The following is a 20455-nucleotide window of genomic DNA, read 5'->3' as shown; positions in this document are numbered from 1 at the left end:
CTTGGGGCTTTGTTTTTCCCCTTCGGGGTTTGTCTGCTCGGTCCCGCTCGCTCTTCATCCTCTACCACCCGGGCAGCTCCTGACATCCCTCCACTCACCGGGGAAGGCACGGGAGTTGTTTTAACTGGGGATGGGGACTGGGGCGAGTCCCTGAGTTCTCCGGTTATCGATTGCTGGAGCTGGCGTCGTTCACGATCCATCTGCCTAGTACGGGTTAAAATTTCATCTGTCACTGATTTAACTCGCTCCTCTCTCTGCTTTTTTGATATTGCTACCACAAATTCTACTCCCGATGGTGTTGTCACGGGAGTCTTAGCTCTTAAGGTGAAGGCCGCCACAGCTATGGACTCAGCCTGTTGCCACTGCATTTTCCCAGTTTTAATCCAATTTACATCCATCACTATTCTCTCCGCTCCTTCACCTAGTGCTTTGTCAACCCCTCTCTCCAATGCTTTTGCCATTTCGTCCGCATCTTGTGACTGCTCGCTTTTAGGGTTCCACTCTGTCCCTGGCACGTGAATTATTATGCCATAGGGAGTGTTCCCACCACTAGTTTTTGCCGCTATTATTGGCCGCTGATAATTTTTCTGTAATTCTTGCTTAACCTCTGATTCATATTCTTGTCCTGCTTCCTGGCCTTAAAATGTTCCTAAGCGCTTTACTATGTGGTTTTAGTGATCTATCTGTAATTATCACTATAGCATCCCCTTGTATCCGCCAGGGGCTCCCCACATAGTGACACAATATCACTCCATTCCCGATTGAAACCTTTTTGGTTTCCTCCGGCAGCCCCCCCAGGGGCGCCGTTCTTATCAGGGGAGTCATTCTTACAGTTATTCCTGAGCTTTCATTCTCCGATGCTCCTGCGTCCTCCTCTACTGGGACACATGAGCCCGTATCATAAAAGCCCTCTTCACTAGCGGCTTCAGCAAACCGCTTCCTCGCCATCTGGAGCTCTTTCAACTCCGGTTGTTCCCAAAGGTTGAGATTTAAAGCTTCAGTCCCCTTGGGATTTGCCAATTCCACCCTTATGTGCATTTTCTCGGCAAGGGATCTTATCGTCGGGTCCCACTGGACTCCGGTACTAACCACTTCCATCACATTATACACATCCAACAACACAGACCACCAGTGGACCCAAAGGCCCACCGTCCCAGAGGTGCATCCCTCTTGGGGGTGGTTTACCACTACTGTAGCTATGCCCATTATTTCGGGAAATTCGCTTACGAACATTCCCGTTTCCTTCACCGCCCTTTCCACCTCGACTGGGAGGTCTGTCGGACGGATCGAAGGGTTGTTTATCTCCAGGTGCCTTCTGGCTCCTGGTGGCCATCGATCCACACCTTCACCCAGTAGCATAACCACTACCGGTATATCCACTTGTTTTAGAGGACGGAATTCAGGCTTTAATCCTGCTCCCCTCTCCGTAGGGCTGGGGGGCTTTTCCCCTCCATTTTTCCCCGTCAATTTTTCCATTACTTCACTAGCGTGTTTTATAGCTCGCTTTACTTTCTTATTGTAGGAGTGGAGCTATCTATTTCCGAAGCCTACCCGTGCGCTTTGGGTTTCAGGGACGTACTATAGCCCCTGGTTACTCAGCTCCGTACCCGTGTACGTTGCCTCTACTTTTATTGGGACTACCGCATTCGGGTTTCCTACCTTAACTCGTAGGCGGATGTCCTCTCTTAAACGGTGGGGTGTACTGTCCTTCCAAATCGGTTGTAATCCTCTCCGCTTCCCTTTTTCGGGATCTGGCTATCTTCTTGTGCCAATGGACACTCCTGTCAAAACCGAAAAAGGCTGCTTCCACTAGAGCATTAGTCTAGTGGAAACTCCTACCTCTTCTCCTCGGTTCTCGACAACTTTCTTCTTGTGCCAATGGACACTCCTGTCAGAACCGAAAAAGGCTTCTTCCACTAGAACATTAGCCTAGTGGAAACTCCTACCTTTTCTCCTTGGTTCTCGACGACTTTCTTCTTGTGCCAATGGACACTCCTGTCAGAACCGAAAAAGGCTGCTTCCACTAGAACATTAGCCTAGTGGAAACTCCTACCTTTTCTCCTTGGTTCTCGACGACTTTCTTCTTGTGCCAATGGACACTCCTGTCAGAACCGAAAAAGGCTGCTTCCACTAGAACATTAGCCTAGTGGAAACTCCTACCTTTTCTCCTTGGTTCTCGACGACTTTCTTCTTGTGCCAATGGACACTCCTGTCAGAACCGAAAAAGGCTGCTTCCACTAGAACATTAGCCTAGTGGAAACTCCTACCTTTTCTCCTTGGTTCTCGACGACTTTCTTCTTGTGCCAATGGACACTCCTGTCGGGAACCGAAAACTTAAAATTTTTTCAAAAACTCCAGGAGAAAAGGCAAGAGACAGGGAATCAGGGTTTGGTTTGCAGCGTCAGCCTCTGACACTGAGTCCGCTATCCAAGAAAAGGGACTATAAATATTTTCAGGCACCCCGCAATAACTAAGCAAAGAGTATGGTAGTTTTGCTACAAATGGATACCTGAGATAACAAACCAATAAAATGGGCAACCGCACCCAATATGGAAGGCCTAAATACCGTAGACCATAGTTTATCATCACACTACTAAAGGAGACTCCTTCTCCCCGAGCAGCTCTCCACCATTAACTCTAACTGTTCAAGCCCTCCTCCTCTTTGTGGGCGGGCTTGAACCACCCCTTGACTCAGCCCCTCCCTCAGGAATGCGCGGCGCAGCGCGCTCTACCAGGTACACTATCAGTACCTTCACAGCCGACCAAAGCAGCAGGTCGCTGTAGAAGCTCATTCACTTTTAATGGCTCTCTCACACTCAGCCTCTGTTTGAGTGTAAGTCTCCTGGGGGGGGGCCAGTCACCGTTCCTTTAACACAAAATAGTACAATCAACTTCAATTCAAAAATCACACTAGATTTTCACAATTAAAGCAGTTCTTTTCCATGAAACATTTTCATCAAAGAGACTAATTTTGTGTTAGCTCAGGGTCGTCTGACATGACAATTTATCAGCGAGTTCGCCGTCAACTCCAAGCACGGTGCCCCCAGCTCAAAGTCGCGCTCACTCGGGTTCCTGTTTGGGCTTCGATCGACCCCGATTTTGACAAAAATGAGTCAATCGAGCCCCACGTATGGGCGCCACATGTCAACTTCCGCTTACCTGCAGGACTTAAATCGGGAAATATGTCCTGATCGACTCTCCAATCAAAGGGTCAGTAATTCCCCTTTTCCCTCACCGGCTCTAAGGCGTCAGCGTGAGGGGACGGGAATTAGTTAAGCCGATATATCAAAGTGGACTCACCTAGGTTTGTTCACTGTCTTCTTATCATGAGGCCAATCCGTTTTCATCCACCTATCAATCCTGAATGAGCAACCACACAGAACCCAGGAATAATAGACTGAACTCTTAGTTGTTTGCATTTGTTATTGACCTAGTCATTTAATAATCCTTGTTAGGATCATACGGACTTGTTTCATATCAAGCAGGAGTATTTGACTTTATTAATACAAATGGAGACATTCATTAGATGTTATTAGAATGCACTTACCTCTTTCCAGACGTCCGTTGCTGCTGTCCGTCTCGAAGAAAAATAATAGGGTCTTATAAAACGACCTGGACTTGTTAAACGTCCGAAAGAAATAAAACAAAAATAGAAATAAACAAATAAACAAATAAACAAAATAATTCACAATCGGTTTTTAAATCCTTTTATTAGGTCTCATAAAATGACCCCGGACACATAGAAGGTCCAAAGGAAATAGAATAAAACCGAAAGAAACAAATAAAATAATTAAATCAAAAATTGTCTTTCAATTATTTTATTTCAATTAATAATATGAATATAGAAAACAGTTTTCAAATCCTTTAATGAGCGCTCGCCAGACGCGAGACACAATTATAAATCACAAAAATCACAAATACAATAAAAATTAAAATTTAATAAAATATAGAATGAAATAGGAAAAGGGAAATCAAACATAAATATTTAAACCTTTGATAAGAGCCTTCTAAGATTGATCACTTCTCAAAAGAGCTCAAGACCTGAATTTAAAATAAGACGTTTTTTGGCTAAAAATTAATTTGAAGATATGGGAGTGTATTAAATGGCTCCGTCCCTACTCGCGATTAACCGTTCATAACTTCCTACTAAACATCTTATTTAATAGAGGCATTGTACTTTACCCAATTTGGGGAGAAAAGTCCCGGTCGCGGCTAACAGCCAAAGGTCCTTCGAAAAAACCTAAGTCCTACCACGCCGCTGATCAGTCCTCCAGGAACACACTCCATACAGGTTCATCGCAGGGAGAAGTCGAAGAGCCCCGATCCTCGCAGAGGACGATCTTTTATAACCTTGGTTGCGTGTCACTGATTTCCTCTTGGTGAACGTGTCCTTCCGCGCGTCTTGGGGGATTTCCAGTCTCTTGTAGTCTCTTCACATATCAATGCGCCGAGACGAGTTAGGACTTGTTCACAGTTTCACACAGTTGAGTGACAGGCGCGCAACATTGGAGCTCAATCTTGCATCAGCGCACACAGGAAACTGTTGAACCAGGTTGCGCTCTGTGGCTTGCGTAGCTTAGCAACCAGTTCCTGTTTTTCAAACAGGAAATTCATCGTGCTGCTAAAGTCTCAGTTACAATTCAACGGTCTTGGCTCTTATTTGATAGTCACAAACATCAAATCAACATAATGTATGATAATATTCTAAACATAACTAAGCAAGCATGAATAACATGTATATACATGACATGTTAAATCCCAAATTCTCTCAGGGAATCTTAACAGGCTGATTCTATTTCATGTTACACATCTTGTATGACAATGTCGGGAGAAAACAATTGCATACAGGTATTCTTTACACTCAATGCAGTTACAGCAATCTTATCAGCGATTAAAAGACAGTATCGCTTGTAATTAAAAGAAAAGACAGCAAAGCTTCATAGTGGCTTCAATGTGCTGTAAGCATTGATCCATAATTCAGGCTAACAATTGTCGAATATAGATTGTGTGTGTGTATTATTACTTAATTCAGGATACCTTTTATTTACTTTTAATTTGTATTTGGCCACTTCCGTTACCTTATATGGTATGCCCGAGCTGTGCTGAGTGCAGCTTGGTTGTACCGGTTTGGCGGCATCTGGTGGTTGCTTTAGGGAGCTACACACAGAGGCCATTTGGTTTGGTTTTCACTCATGTAGACACCAATTGGTCTCGAACTAAGAATTGAGTCTAGTCCATTAATTTGTTATCTCATTTTACATGATATGGCGTTTCATCTGACCCACTCAATCCACTCAATTCAACAGTTTATAATCAAGGCCTGAAGGTATCTCTATGACAACATTCAGTTATAAATACAGCGCCACCTAGCCCTTGAGGCATAATATATATTAAAAAAAAGAAACACATTCGGTATTTTGTACAAAAAATGTAAACTCATTCTAAGTGTGATAACTAAGTCATTTATGAATATTCTTTTAGTTTCCACCATTCAAATTGTTCACTGGCTTCACACCGATCCAAACGTATGTACGTTTCCATTTTGTTTTATTCATTTTTGATTGCCCCTTTGGACAATAAATGTAACATTGTGCAATGAGTACAACGAGCGATGATGTATATATACACTTTTACAAAAAATACCAATCAGGGCAACTCATTGCCTAAAAATAAGGACGCAGATTTTTGCAGGTCTTAACAATCACCAAAACCCGTTGAGCTTGACACACACTGGCAAATAAAATATTCTACATGTAAACGTTTATTATGCCATTTTCAAAGAAATTTTGCTTCCAATATGCCAGTACCACAACGTGCCAGTACCCTAATGTGCCAGTACCCTAATGTGCAAGTACCCCAACGTGGCCCGGGCTGCGAGGGCCCTTTATAGCTGCTCGCAGCTCTAGTTAGGGCCCGAGCAGCGACCGCTGCGAGGTCCCTATTGTTTTTGTAAAAATTATTATTATTATTATTATTATTATTATTATTATTATTATGCTTTATTCTCCGCAAACGATCGCGATTTTGGGTACCTAAACATTCACGAAAACTTACCGAACTTTGCACACTCCTCAGGCCCGGCGAAAAATTTGATATTATTAAGTCGTCATAACAATGCGACTCGATAGCGCCCCCTAGCGTAGAAAAATAAAAACCAAGCCCGGCACGTTTGAGCTAGAGCAACAAAAATTGGCAGGCACGTGTAGCACCCCGAGACGCACAAAAAAAGTCTATTGGGACCATGTAGCTAAAATGTACAGGAAGTGAGCTATGAATTTTTTAATGTCCAATTTTGGCCTATTTTGGCACATTCACTGTGGTCATGCTTTTTCCCCCTTTGCAAACATTTTTCATCCAATTGACTTCAAACTTGGCATTTATCATCTCAAGACCTGAGAGAACAACTGGGCAAAACATCTTGCCTTTTTGAAATACTATATGACGGGGGCGGGGCATCAAATATTGCCTTTAAAATTTCATTTGTCCAGAAAGAGCAAATGCTTAATAACTCCCATGTTCAAGCTCCAAAAAATCTCAAACTTCTCAGGCAACGTAATAGTCACGGCCTGAAAACATCTATATGATAAAATTCAGTTATACATATAGCGCCACCTAGTGGTTACAATAAATGTCATACTTTACGCTTTTAGCTACTGTGCTGAGCTTGTTGAAGGGATCCATTTGAAAATTGGTCAGAAAAGCCTTAAGATGTTGATCATGCCCCACACCGAATATTGTAACTTTTCGCCAAAGGGCGTGGCCGCTACGGTGACGCAAAGTCTGAAGATTTTTCGTGAAAATAAAAGCTGCATTAACTTGACCGAGATGATCCTATCTTCTCAAAATTTCACACATTTGATGAGAATCCAGCCCTAAAGACATCTACTGACTTATATTTCATCTAACTGATAGCGCCACCTAGTGGCAATTTTTTTTCTTACGAATTTTCTTCTACGTTTTTCTCCAAACACGTTAACTGGACCTACCTCATATTTGCTCAGATGAGGGTTTCGGCCTTCATGATGTCACAACACGAAGTTTGTGAGTTTTCGTGAATTGCTGTGGGCGTGGCTAAGCGCTGTTCGCCAAGAAAACAACGCCAGTTTTGAGGGTCTAAACATGCACAGAAACTCATGAAACTTGGCACACACATCTGGCCTGGTAAAATGAGCAATATTTTATTGTTGATTGTGCTATTTTTACAAAAATGACTCAATAGCGCCCCCGAGAAGTTTTTAACGAAGCAGCCCCGGTTGTACGTTTAAGCAAGAACGACGAATATTTTTAGGTGTATGAGGGAGCCCAAGACCTACAAAAAAGTCTCTTGGACCCATATGCTAAAATGAACAGGAAGTTAGCTACGAATTTTTGAATGTCCCATTTTTGACTATTTTTGCACATTCACAGGGGGCAGACTTTTGCCCACTTCTCCTACACGTTTCATCTGACTGAGTTAAGACTTGACCTGGACCATGTCAAGACCTGAGCCAACGACAGGGGGAAAAATCTTGACCTTTCGAAATACTATATGATGAAGGCGGGGCATCAAAATTTGTGTTTCGCACTGAAAAAGGATATGCTTAATAACTCCCCGGTACATGCTCCAAAAAATCCCAAACTTGACATGTATGTTTATCGTCAAGGCCTGAAGCTATCTCTATGACAACATTCAGTTATATATGCAGCGCCACCTAGCCCTTGAGGCATAAAAAAAAAATACCCCACATACGGTATTTTGTACAAAAAATGTAAACTCATTCTAAGTGTGATAACTAAGTCAGTTATGAATATTCTTTTAGTTTCCACCACTCAAAATGTTCACTGGCATCAGACTTATCCAAACATATATATATTTTTATTTATTTTTGATAGCCTCTGTGGACATTAAAAGCAATAACGTGAATGAAGGATATGCTTAATAACTCCACGGTACATGCTCCAAAAAAAATCCCACACTTGACATGTATGCTTATAATCAAGGCCTGAAGGTATCTCGATGACAACATTCAGTTATAAATACAGCGCCACCTAGCCCTTGAGGCTTATATAAAAAAAAAACCCACATACGGTATTTTGTACAAAAAATGTAAACTCATTCTAAGTGTGATGACTAAGTCATTTCTGAATATTCTTTTAGTTTCCACCACTCAAATTGTTCACTGGCTTCACACCGATCCAAACGTATGTACGTTTCCATTTTGTTTTATTCATTTTTGATTGCCCCTTTGGACAATAAAAGTAACATTGTGCAATGAGTACAACGAGCGATGATGTATATATACACTTTTACAAAAAATACCAATCAGGGCAACTCATTGCCTAAAAATAAAAAAGGCCGCAGATTTTTGCAGGTCTTAACAATCCCCAAAACCCGTGGAGCTTGACACACACTGGCAAAAAAAATATTCTACATGTAAACGTTTATTATGCCATTTTCAAAGAAATTTTGCTTCCAATATGCCAGTACCCCAACGTGCCAGTACCCTAACGTGCAAGTACCCCAACGTGCAAGGACTCCAACGTGGCCCGGGCTGCGAGGGCCCTTTATAGCTGCTCGCAGCTCTAGTTATTATTCTTCTTCTTCTTCTTCTTCTTTATTCTCCGCAAACGATCGCGATTTTGGGTACCTAAACATTCACGAAAACTCACCGAACTTTGCACACTCCTCAGGCCCGGCGAAAAATTTGATATTATTAAGTCGTCATAACAATGCGACTCGATAGCGCCCCCTAGCGTAGAAAAATAAAAACCAAGCCCGGCACGTTTGAGCTAGAGCAACAAAAATTGGCAGGCACGTGTAGCACCCCGAGACGCACAAAAAAGTCTATTGGGACCATGTAGCTAAAATGTACCGGAAGTGAGCTATGAATTTTTTTATGTCCAATTTTGGCCTATTTTGGCACATTCACTGTGGTCATGCTTTTTCCCCCTTTGCAAACATTTTTCATCCAATTGACTTCAAACTTGGCATTTATCATCTCAAGACCTGAGAGAACAACTGGGCAAAACATCTTGCCTTTTTGAAATACTATATGACGGGGGCGGGGCATCAAATATTGCCTTTAAAATTTCATTTGTCCAGAAAGAGCAAATGCTTAATAACTCCCATATTCAAGCTCCAAAAAATCTCAAACTTATCAGGCAACGTAATAGTCACGGCCTGAAAACATCTATATGATAAAATTCAGTTATACATATAGCTCCACCTAGTGGTTACAATAAATGTCATACTTTACGTTTTTAGCTACTGTGCTGAGCTTGTTGAAGGAATCCATTTGAAAATTGGTCAGAAAAGGCTTAAGATGTTGATCATGCCCCACACCGAATATTGTAACTTTTCGCCAAAGGGCGTGGCCGCTACGGTGACGCAAAGTCTGAAGATTTTTCGTGAAAATAAAAGCTGCATTAACTTGACCGAGATGATCCTATCTTCTCAAAATTTCACACATTTGATGAGAGTCCAGCCCTAAAGACATCTACTGACTTATATTTCATCTAACTGATAGCGCCACCTAGTGGCAATTTTTTTTATTACGAATTTTCTTCTACGTTTTTCTCCAAACACGTTAACTGGACCTACCTCATATTTGCTCAGATGAGGGTTTCGGCCTTCATGATGTCACAACACGAAGTTTGTGAGTTTTCGCGAATTGCTGTGGGTGTGGCTAAGCGCTGTTCGCCAAGAAAACAACGGCAGTTTTGAGGGTCTAAACATGCACAGAAACTCATGAAACTTGGCACACACATCTGGCCTGGTAAAATGAGCAATATTTTATTGTTGATTGTGCTATTTTTACAAAAATGACTCAATAGCGCCCCCTAGAAGTTTTTAACGAAGCAGCCCCGGTTGTACGTTTAAGCAAGAACGACGAATATTTTTAGGTGTATGAGGGAGCCCAAGACCTACAAAAAAGTCTCTTGGACCCATATGCTAAAATGAACAGGAAGTGAGCTACGAATTTTTGAATGTCCCATTTTTGACAATTTTTGCACATTCACAGGGCGCAGACTTTTGCCCACTTCTCCTACACGTTTCATCCGACTGAGTTAAGACTTGGCCTGGACCATGTCAAGACCTGAGCCAACGACAGGGGGAAAAATCTTGACCTTTCGAAATACTATATGATGAAGGCGGGGCATCAAAATTTGTGTTTCGCACTGAAAAAGGATATGCTTAATAACTCCCCGGTACATGCTCCAAAAAATCCCAAACTTGACATGTATGTTTATCGTCAAGGCCTGAAGCTATCTCTATGGCAACATTCAGTTATATATGCAGCGCCACCTAGCCCTTGAGGCATAAAAAAAAAATACCCCACATACGGTATTTTGTACAAAAAATGTAAACTCATTCTAAGTGTGATAACTAAGTCATTTATGAATATTCTTTTAGTTTCCACCACTCAAAATGTTCACTGGCATCAGACTTATCCAAACATATATATTTTTTTATTTATTTTTGATAGCCTCTGTGGACATTAAAAGCAATATCGTGAATGAAGGATATGCTTAATAACTCCACGGTACATGCTCCAAAAAAAATCCCACACTTGACATGTATGCTTATAATCAAGGCCTGAAGGTATCTCGATGACAACATTCAGTTATAAATACAGCGCCACCTAGCCCTTGAGGCTTATATAAAAAAAAAAACCCACATACGGTATTTTGTACAAAAAAATGTAAACTCATTCTAAGTGTGATGACTAAGTCATTTCTGAATATTCTTTTAGTTTCCACCACTCAAATTGTTCACTGGCTTCACACGGATCCAAACGTATGTACGTTTCCATTTTGTTTTATTCATTTTTGATTGCCCCTTTGGACAATAAAAGTAACATTGTGCAATGAGTACAACGAGCGATGATGTATATATACACTTTTACAAAAAATACCAATCAGGGCAACTCATTGCCTAAAAATAAAAAAGGACGCTGATTTTTGCAGGTCTTAACAATCACCAAAACCCGTTGAGCTTGACACACACTGGCAAAAAAAATATTCTACATGTAAACGTTTATTATGCCATTTTCAAAGAAATTTTGCTTCCAATATGCCAGTACCCCAACGTGCCAGTACCCTAACGTGCAAGTACCCCAACGTGCAAGGACTCCAACGTGGCCCGGGCTGCGAGGGCCCTTTATAGCTGCTCGCAGCTCTAGTTAGGGCCCGAGCAGCGACCGCTGCGAGGTCCCTATTGTTTTTGTAAAAATTATTATTATTATTATTAGGGCCCGAGCTGCGAGCGCTGCGAGGTCCCTATTGTTTTTGTAAAAATTCTTCTTCTTCTTCTTCTTCTTCTTCTTCTTCTTCTTCTTCTTCTTCTTCTTTATTCTCCGCAAACAATCGCGATTTTGGGTACCTAAATATTCACGAAAACTCACCGAACTTTGCACACTCCTCAGGTCCGGCGAAAAATTTGATATTATGAAGTCGTTATAACAACGCGACTCTATAGCGCCCCCTAGCATAGAAAAATAAAAACCAAGCCCGGCACGTTTGAGCTAGAGCAACGTAAATTGGCAGGCACGTGTAGCACCCCGAGACGCACAAAAAAGTCTATTGGGACCATGTAGCTAAAATGTACAGGAAGTGAGCTATGAATTTTTTAATGTCCAATTTTGGCCTATTTTGGCACATTCACTGTGGTCATGCTTTTTCCCCCTATGCAAACATTTTTCATCCCATTGACTTCAAACTTGGTATTTATCATCTCAAGACCGAAGAGAACAGCTGGGCAAAAAGTCTTGCCTTTTCGAAATACTATATGACGGGGGCGGGGCATCAAATATTGCCTTTAAAATTTCATTTGTCCAGAAAGAGCAAATGCTGAATAACTCCCATGTACAAGCTCCAAAAAATCTCAAACTTCTCAGGCAACGTAATAGTCACGGCCTGAAAACATCTATATGACAAAATTCAGTTATACATATAGCGCCACCTAGTGGTTACAATAAATGTCATACTTTACGTTTTTAGCTACTGTGCTGAGCTCGTTGAAGGGATCCAGTTGAAAATTGGTCAGAAAAGCCTTAAGATGTTGATGATGCCCCACCCCGAATATTGTAACTTTTCGCCAAAGGGCGTGGCCGCTACGGTGACGCAAAGTCTGAAGATTTTTCGTGACAATAAAAGCTGCATTAACTTGACCGAGATTATCCTATCTTCTCAAAATTTCACACACTTGATGAGAGTCCAGCTCTAAAGACATCTACTAACTTACATTTCATCTAACTGATAGTGCCACCTAGTGGCAATTTTTTTTCTTACGAATTTTCTTCTACGTTTTTCCCCAAACACGTTAACTGGACCTACCTCATATTTGCTCAGATGAGGGTTTCGGCCTTCATGATGTCACAACACGAAGTTTGTGAGTTTTCGCGAATTGCTGTGGGCGTGGCTAAGCGCTGTTCGCCAAGAAAACAACGCCAGTTTTGAGGGTCTAAACATGCACAGAAACTCCTGAAACTTGGCACACACATCTGGCCTGGTAAAATGAGCAATATTTTATTGTTGATTGTGCTATTTTTACAAAAATGACTCAATAGCGCCCCCTCGAAATTTTTAACGAAGCAGCCCCGGTTGTACGTTTAAGCAAGAACGACGAATATTTTCAGGTGTATGAGGGAGCCCAAGACCTACAAAAAAGTCTCTTGTACCCATATGCTAAAATGAACAGGAAGTGAGCTACGAATTTTTGAATGTCCCATTTTTGACGATTTTTGCACATTCACAGGGGGCAGACTTTTGCCCACCTCTCCTACACGTTTCATCCGACTGAGTTAAGACTTGGCCTGGACCATGTCAAGACCTGAGCCAACGACAGGGCGAAAAATTTTGACTTTTCGAAATACTATATGATGAGGGCGGGGCATCAAAATTTGTGTTTCGCAATGAAAAAGGATATGCTTGATAACTCCCCGGTACATGCTCCAAAAAATCCCAAACTTGACATGTATGTTTATCGTCAAGGCCTGAAGTTATCTCTATGACAACATTCAGTTATATATGCAGCGCCACCTAGCCCTTGAGGCATGAAAAAAAAATACCCCACATACGGTATTTTGTACAAAAAATGTAAACTCATTCTAAGTGTGATAACGAAGTCATTTATGAATATTCTTTTAGTTTCCACCACTCAAAATGTTCACTGGCATCAGACTTATCCAAACATATATATATTTTTATTTATTTTTGATAGCCTCTATGGACATTAAAAGCAATATCGTGAATGAAGGATATGCTTAATAACTCCACGGTACATGCTCCAAAAAAAATCCCACACTTGACATGTATGCTTATAATCAAGGCCTGAAGGTATCTCTATGACAACATTCAGTTATAAATACAGCGCCACCTAGCCGTTGAGGCTTATATAAAAAAAATTAAAAAAATACCCCACATACGGTATTTTGTACAAAAAATGTACACTCATTCTAAGTGTGATAACTAAGTCATTTATGAATATTCTTTTAGTTTCCACCACTCAAATTGTTCACTGGCTTCACACCGATCCAAACGTATGTACGTTTCCATTTTGTTTTATTCATTTTTGATTGCCCCTTTGGACAATAAAAGTAAACATTGTGCAATGAGTACAACGAGCGATGATGTGTATATACACTTTTACAAAAAAAATACCAATCAGGGCAACTCATTGCCTAAAAATAAATAAGGACGCTGATTTTTGCAGGTCTTAACAATCACCAAAATCCGTTGAGCTTGACAGACACTGGCAAAAAAAATATTCTACATGTAAACGTTTATTATGCCATTTTCAAAGAAATTTTGCTTCCAATATGCCAGTACCCCAACGTGCCAGTACCCCAACGTGCAAGTACCCCAACGTGCAAGGACCCCAACGTGGCCCGGGCTGCGAGGGCCCTTTATAGCTGCTCGCAGCTCTAGTTAGGGCCCGAGCAGCTACCGCTGCGAGGTCCCTATTGTTTTTCGATCGGATTATTATTAGGGCCCGAGCAGCGACCGCTGCGAGGTCCCTATTGTTTTTGTAAAAATTATTATTATTATTATTATTAGGGCCCGAGCAGCGACCGCTGCGAGGTCCCTATTGTTTTTCGTTCGAATTATTATTAGGGCCCGAGCAGCGACCGCTGCGAGGTCCCTATTGTTTTTGTAAAAATTATTATTATTATTATTATTATTATTATTATTATTATTATTATTATTATTATTATTATTCTTCTTCTTTATTCTCCGCAAACAATCGCGATTTTGGGAACCTAAACATTCACGAAAACTCACCGAACTTTGCACACTCCTCAGGCCCGGCGAAAAATTTGATATTATGAAGTCGTTATAACAACGCGACTCTATAGCGCCCCCTAGCATAGAAAAATAAAAACCAAGCCCGGCACGTTTGAGCGAGAGCAACAAAAATTGGCAGGCACGTGTAGCACCCCGAGACGCACAAAAAAGTCTATTGGGACCATGTAGCTAAAATGTACAGGAAGTGAGCTATGAATTTTTTAATGTCCAATTTTGGCCTATTTTGGCACATTCACTGTGGTCATGCTTTTTCCCCCTTTGCAAACATTTTTCATCCAATTGACTTCAAACTTGGCATTTATCATCTCAAGACCTGAGAGAACAACTGGGCAAAACATCTTGCCTTTTTGAAATACTATATGACGGGGGCGGGACATCTAATATTGCCTTTAAAATTTCATTTGTCCAGAAAGAGCAAATGCTTAATAACTCCCATGTTCAAGCTCCAAAAAATCTCAAACTTCTCAGGCAACGTAATAGTCACGGCCTGAAAACATCTATATGATAAAATTCAGTTATACATATAGCGCCACCTAGTGGTTACAATAAATGTCATACTTTACGTTTTTAGCTACTGTGCTGAGCTTGTTGAAGGGATCCATTTGAAAATTGGTCAGAAAAGCCTTAAGATGTTGATCATGCCCCACACTGAATATTGTAACTTTTCACCAAAGGGCGTGGCCGCTACTGTGACGCAAAGTCTGAAGATTTTTCGTGAAAATAAAAGCTGCATTAACTTGACCGAGATGATCCTATCTTCTCAAAATTTCACACATTTGATGAGAGTCCAGCCCTAAAGACATCTACTGACTTATATTTCATCTAGCTGATAGCGCCACCTAGTGGCAATTTTTTTTCTTACGAATTTTCTTCTACGTTTTTCTCCAAACACGTTAACTGGACCTACCTCATATTTGCTCAGATGAGGGTTTCGGCCTTCATGATGTCACAACACGAAGTTTGTGAGTTTTCGCGAATTGCTGTGGGTGTGGCTAAGCGCTGTTCGCCAAGAAAACAACGCCAGTTTTGAGGGTCTAAACATGCACAGAAACTCATGAAACTTGGCACACACATCTGGCCTGGTAAAATGAGCAATATTTTATTGTTGATTGTGCTATTTTTACAAAAATGACTCAATAGCGCCCCCTAGAAGTTTTTAACGAAGCAGCCCCGATTGTACGTTTAAGCAAGAACGACGAATATTTTTAGGTGTATGAGGGAGCCCAAGACCTACAAAAAAGTCTCTTGGACCCATATGCTAAAATGAACAGGAAATGAGCTACGAATTTTTGAATGTCCCATTTTTGACGATTTTTGCACATTCACAGGGGGCAGACTTTTGCCCACTTCTCCTACACGTTTCATCTGACTGAGTTAAGACTTGACCTGGACCATGTCAAGACCTGAGCCAACGACAGGGGGAAAAATCTTGACTTTTCGAAATACTATATGATGAAGGCGGGGCATCAAAATTTGTGTTTCGCACTGAAAAAGGATATGCTTAATAACTCCCCGGTACATGCTCCAAAAAATCCCAAACTTGACATGTATGTTTATCGTCAAGGCCTGAAGCTATCTCTATGACAAAATTCAGTTATATATGCAGCGCCACCTAGCCCTTGAGGCATAAAAAAAAAATACCCCACATACGGTATTTTGTACAAAAAATGTAAACTAATTCAAAGTGTGATAACTCAGTCATTTATGAATATTCTTTTAGTTTCCACCACTCAAAATGTTCACTGGCATCAGACTTATCCAAACATATATATATTTTTATTTATTTTTGATAGCCTCTGTGGACATTAAAAGCAATATCGTGAATGAAGGATATGCTTAATAACTCCACGGTACATGCTCCAAAAAAAATCCCACACTTGACATGTATGCTTATAATCAAGGCCTGAAGGTATCTCGATGACAACATTCAGTTATAAATACAGCGCCACCTAGCCCTTGAGGCTTATATAAAATTAAAAAAAACCCACATACGGTATTTTGTACAAAAAAATGTAAACTCATTCTAAGTGTGATGACTAAGTCATTTATGAATATTCTTTAAGTTTCCACCACTCAAATTGTTCACTGGCTTCACACCGATCCAAACGTATGTACGTTTCCATTTTGTTTTATTCATTTTTGATTGCCCCTTTGGACAATAAAAGTAACATTGTGCAATGAGTACAACGAGCGATGATGTATATATACACTTTTACAAAAAATACCAATCAGGGCAACTCATTGCCTAAAAATAAAAAAGGACGCTGATTTTTGCAGGTCTTAACAATCACCAAAACCCGTTGAGCTTGACACACACTGGCAAAAAAAATATTCTACATGTAAACGTTTATTATGCCATTTTCAAAGAAATTTTGCTTCCAATATGCCAGTACCCCAACGTGCCAGTACCCCAACGTGCCAGTACCCTAACGTGCAAGTACCTCAACGTGCAAGGACTCCAACGTGGCCCGGGCTGCGAGGGCCCTTTATAGCTGCTCGCAGCTCTAGTTAGGGCCCGAGCAGCGACCGCTGCGAGGTCCCTATTGTTTTTGTAAAAATTATTATTATTATTATTAGGGCCCGAGCAGCGACCGCTGCGAGGTCCCTATTGTTTTTCGTTCGAATTATTATTATTATTAGGGCCCGAGCAGCGACCGCTGCGAGGTCCCTATTGTTTTTGTAAAAATTATTATTATTATTATTATTATTATTATTATTATTATTATTATTAGGGCCCGAGCAGCTACCGCTGCGAGGTCCCTATTGTTTTTCGATCGGATTATTATTATTATTATTATTATTATTATTATTCTTCTTCTTCTCCGTAAACGATCACGATTTTGGGTACCTAAACATTTACGAAAACTCACCAAACTTTGCACACTCCTCAGGCCCGGCGAAAAATTTGATATTATGAAGTCGTCATAACAACGCGACTCTATAGCGCCCCCTAGCATAGAAAAATAAAAACCAAGCCCGGCATGTTTGAGCTAGAGCAACGAAAATTGGCAGGCACGTGTAGCACCCCGAGACGCACAAAAAAGTCTATTGGGACCATGTAGCTAAAATGTACAGGAAGTGAGCTATGAATTTTTTAATGTCCAATTTTGGCCTATTTTGGCACATTCACTGTGGTCATGCTTTTTCCCCCTTTGCAAACATTTTTCATCCAATTGACTTCAAACTTGGCATTTATCATCTCAAGACCTGAGAGAACAATTGGGGAAAAAATCTTGCCTTTTCGAAATACTATATGACGGGGGCGGGGCATCAAATATTGCCTTTAAAATTTCATTTGTCCAGAAAGAGCAAATGCTTAATAACTCCCATGTTCAAGCTCCAAAAAATCTCAAACTTATCAGGCAACTTAATAGTCACGGCCTGAAAACATCTATATGATAAAATTCAGTTATCCATGTAGCGCCACCTAGTGGTAACAATAATTGTCATACTTTACGTTTTTAGCTACTGTGCTGAGCTCGTTGAAGGGATCCAGTTGAAAATTGGTCAGAAAAGCCTTAAGATGTTGATCATGCCCCACACCGAATATTGTAACTTTTTGCCAAAGGGCGTGGCCGCTACGGTGCCGCAAAGTCTGAAGATTTCTCGTGACAACAAAAGCTGCATTAACTTGACCGAGATGATGCTATCTTCTCAAAATTTTACACAATTGATGAGAGTCCAGCCCTAAAGACATCTACAAACTTATATTTCATCTTACTGATAGCGCCACCTACTGGCAATTTTTTTTCTTACGATTTTTCTTCAATGTTTTTCTCCAACCATGTTAACTGGACCTACCTCATATTTGCTCAGATGAGGGTGTCGGCCTTCATGCTGTCACAACACGAAGTTTGTGAGTTTTCGCGAGTCGCTGTGGGCGTGGCTAAGCGCTGTTCGCCAAGAAAACAACGCCAATTTTGAGGGCCTAAACTGGCACAGAAACACACGAAACTTGGCACACACAGCTGGCCTGGCAAAATGAGCAATTTTTTATCGGCGATTGTGCTATTTTTACAAAAATGACTCAATAGCGCCCCCTAGAAATCTTTAACGAAACAGCCCCAGTTGTACGTTTAAGCAAGAATGACGAATATTTTTAGGTGTATGAGGGAGCCCAAGACCTACAAAAAAGTCTCTTGTACCCATATGCTAAAATGAACAGGAAGTGAGCTACGAATTTTTGAATGTCCCATTTTTGACGATTTTTGCACATTCACAGGGGGCAGACTTTTGCCCACTTCTCCTACACGTTTCATCCGACTGAGTTAAGACTTGGCCTGGACCATGTCAAGACCTGAGCCAACGACAGGGGGAAAAATCTTGACTTTTCAAAATACTATATGATGAGGGCGGGGCATCAAAATTTGTGTTTCGCAATGAAAAAGGATATGCTTGATAACTCCCCGGTACATGCTCCAAAAAATCCCAAACTTGACATGTATGTTTATCGTCAAGGCCTGAAGTTATCTCTATGACAACATTCAGTTATATATGCAGCGCCACCTAGCCCTTGAGGCATAAAAAAAAAATACCCCACATACGGTATTTTGTACAAAAAATGTAAACTCATTCTAAGTGTGATAACTAAGTCATTTATGAATATTCTTTTAGTTTCCACCACTCAAAATGTTCACTGGCATCAGACTTATCCAAACATATATATATTTTTATTTATTTTTGATAGCCTCTGTGGACATTAAAAGCAATATCGTGAATGAAGGATATGCTTAATAACTCCACGGTACATGCTCCAAAAAAAATCCCACACTTGACATGTATGCTTATAATCAAGGCCTGAAGGTATCTCTATGACAACATTCAGTTATAAATACAGCGCCACCTAGCCCTTGAGGCTTATATAAAAAAAAAAAACACATACGGTATTTTGTACAAAAAATGTAAACTCATTCTAAGTGTTATAACTAAGTCATTTATGAATATTCTTTTAGTTTCCACCACTCAAATTGTTCACTGGCTTCACACCGATCCAAACGTATGTACGTTTCCATTTTGTTTTATTCATTTTTGATTGCCCCTTTGGACAATAAAAGTAACATTGTGCAATGAGTACAACGAGCGATGATGTATATATACACTTTTACAAAAAATACCAATCAGGGCAACTCATTGCCTAAAAATAAATAAGGACGCTGATTTTTGCAGGTCTTAACAATCACCAAAACCCGTTGAGCTTGACAGACACTGGCAAAAAAAATATTCTACATGTAAACGTTTATTATGCCATTTTCAAAGAAATTTTGCTTCCAATATGCCTGTACCCCAACGTGCCAGTACCCTAACGTGCAAGTACCCCAACGTGGCCCGGGCTGCGAGGGCCCTTTATAGCTGCTCGCAGCTCTAGTTATTATTATTCTTTATTCTCCGCAAACGATCGCGATTTTGGGTACCTAAACATTCACGAAAACTCACCGAACTTTGCACACTCCTCAGGCCCGGCGAAAAATTTGATATTATTAAGTCGTCATAACAATGCGACTCGATAGCGCCCCCTAGCGTAGAAAAATAAAAACCAAGCCCGGCACGATTGAGCTAGAGCAACAAAAATTGGCAGGCACGTGTAGCACCCCGAGACGCACAAAAAAGTCTATTGGGACCATGTAGCTAAAATGTACAGGAAGTGAGCTATGAATTTTTTTATGTACAATTTTGGCCTATTTTGGCACATTCACTGTGGTCATGCTTTTTCCCCCTTTGCAAACATTTTTCATCCAATTGACTTCAAACTTGGCATTTATCATCTCAAGACCTGAGAGAACAACTGGGCAAAACATCTTGCCTTTTTGAAATACTATATGACAGGGGCGGGGCATCAAATATTGCCTTTAAAATTTCATTTGTCCAGAAAGAGCAAATGCTTAATAACTCCCATGTTCAAGCTCCAAAAAATCTCAAACTTCTCAGGCAACGTAATAGTCACGGCCTGAAAACATCTATATGATAAAATTCAGTTATACATATAGCGCCACCTAGTGGTTACAATAAATGTCATACTTTACGTTTTTAGCTACTGTGCTGAGCTTGTTGAAGGGATCCATTTGAAAATTGGTCAGAAAAGCCTTAAGATGTTGATCATGCCCCACACCGAATATGGTAACTTTTCGCCAAAGGGCGTGGCCGCTACGGTGACGCAAAGTCTGAAGATTTT

This window comes from Festucalex cinctus, chromosome 18 (assembly GCF_051991245.1).
Source record: "Festucalex cinctus isolate MCC-2025b chromosome 18, RoL_Fcin_1.0, whole genome shotgun sequence".
In the NCBI taxonomy this organism is placed as follows: domain Eukaryota; kingdom Metazoa; phylum Chordata; class Actinopteri; order Syngnathiformes; family Syngnathidae; genus Festucalex; species Festucalex cinctus.
This window is presented reverse-complemented; position numbering follows the sequence as displayed.